This window comes from Eurypyga helias, unplaced genomic scaffold (assembly GCF_000690775.1).
Source record: "Eurypyga helias isolate BGI_N326 unplaced genomic scaffold, ASM69077v1 scaffold2406, whole genome shotgun sequence".
Taxonomy (NCBI): domain Eukaryota; kingdom Metazoa; phylum Chordata; class Aves; order Eurypygiformes; family Eurypygidae; genus Eurypyga; species Eurypyga helias.
Window position 1 is genome coordinate 700 of NW_010257079.1, and position 2,269 is coordinate 2,968.

Here is a 2,269-nt window from a genome sequence, read left to right on the forward strand (position 1 = left end):
TTGGAGCAACCTGGTCTAGTGGAAGGTGTCCCTGCCCATGGCAGGGGGTTGGAACTGGGTGATCTTTAGTGTTCCTTCCAAATCAAACCATTCTCTGATGGTCAGGCTCCTCCTAAACTCATCAGAATCTGGTGGCTGTTCAAATATCAGCTACATTTCACTGTCCCTTGGATCCAGCTGTGCTGTTACTGCTTTTAGCGCCATTTCTGAGGCAGTCTTTCCTAACTTACATGTAAAAGACATAGATGATTATGCCGAATAACTTCCTCTGTACAGCAAAATCACTTCATAGGCGGGTAAATGAGTCTAAAAATAATGACTTGTGGTTTTAACAAAAAGTGCTTGTTGAGTACAGGAAAGATAGTAAAAATACTACTACACCTATAATTAGATACTGACTTGTTCACATCTGAAATTACTGTGGGACACTGAACAGTCATACAGTGCCTCAAAACACAGCCACACCTGACAGGAGACCAAGAAAAATGTGGGTGGGTACCCCAGGAAACCTTCATTTTTTGCGAGTTCTCTACAGGCAGTTGCTTCCCAAAGGCACTTGTGTCCTTGATCATCTGTGGGAAGAAGCATAAATGTGGGCCATGAGAGGGAAAAACAATTTTGCTAGCATTTTGAGTAGCAGGCTCCCTCAAATCTGCTGGGATATCGCTGGCAGGTCTCCAGCACTGTGCAGGAAATCAGACCTATAGCCATGCTGGCCATTCCACAGGGTAAACTTGAAATTGCCTCATGCTGTTTGCAAGCACTGGCCAGGGACTGGAAATAGGACATTTATGGTTGTTTGGGGGTAGCTATGTGACCACCCCCAGTCTGCGAGAGATGAGGCATGGCAGGCTTGCTAGGAGCATTGGTCCTTTTTCTCAGATCTCAGATGCAGGAGGTGGTGTTTGACTTGCATCTTTTGAGGATTGCCTTTCCGTCAGAAAGGAGGGCAAGTGCTCATCCTCTGTTTACACCACACTCAGTCTCCTGCCTAAGGGAAAATGTGGATTCAGAAGAGGGGATTTCACCAGTTAAATTATTTTGGACTCCAAGAAGAACTAAATCCCTTATCCCGACAAGCCATCAGTAGGTCATAGAGCAAGGAGTAATACCTGTTAGGCAATAAATACAACACTGTCAGTTCTAATTGGACTGTTATTGCCTAATAGATATTAGCCAGCACTAAATGATGAAAGGCAAAACTAATTTGTGTTTAGTTTATGCATTAAAAAAAATAGATATTTTATGTAAGGATGGATTAGGAGCGTTCCAAGATGTGGTGTATCAGGATTTGGCTGATAACTGTCTCACAACATAACTTCTACAGTACTTCAGACAGAAAGCTTACTTAGCCCTTGGGTATTTTGAAAAACAAATGTAAGATCTCAGAGGTATTCTAATTAAATTTTCATTTGTTTGGCTGTGGTCAGCCTAAGAAGTAAAAAATTGGTAATGCTAAACATCTAGGGAGAAAAAAAATCAAAATGAATGCTGGACAGTTGGGCGATTTTTAATATTTTATATGTTCAAAGCATCTATTTTAAAATGCAGCTATTGTATCATGAAATTAATTTAGTTGGTTCTGACCAACATTGTTTTTTTTATTCCAAACTAAGCAAGAGGTCATACAATTTGATTATTTAGGAAAAAAAACCAAAACCCCAACCAAAAATCAAAAGACCAAAACAAGCAAAAAGTACCTCTGATGGATTATAACTCTGAAAGGCTTGAAGGGGTTGTATATAATTTTTTACAGGAGTCCCTTGAATTTTCTTCACCTTGTTTCAGAACAGTATTGATCACTCAGGATTCACAGAAAACATACCTACAGTAACTTTCTCCTGTTGGAGTGCATCAAGGAAAGGTTTTTGCAGCAGGGCATGGTTAGGTGGTACAAGCTCTACTCTTGCACTTGCAAACCTTCACCACAGTGGGAAGAAAATTCAGTTTATTTAATTTCTGTCATACAAGTTATCAAAAAGTAATGGATGTCAGCTTCCATGGCCCTCTCCAGCTGTCTCCCAGCAAGCCTTCAATGGACTGGGAAGACTTTCTCCTCCTTTCTGAAGCTGGATCTTTCTGGACTGAGTCTGAAATGTTCTTTGATCAATATTCTCTGTAGGGATACTTTTATACATCAGGACATGGGTCGGATAAATAAACGCAAAGCTTCACATGGAGGAGGAGAGCATGCCAGGGCAAGCAGCAACTTCGGCTCCCCCTCCTGCATCACTCCAGTTCTTTGGGCTGTATTTCCACTAGCACTCTT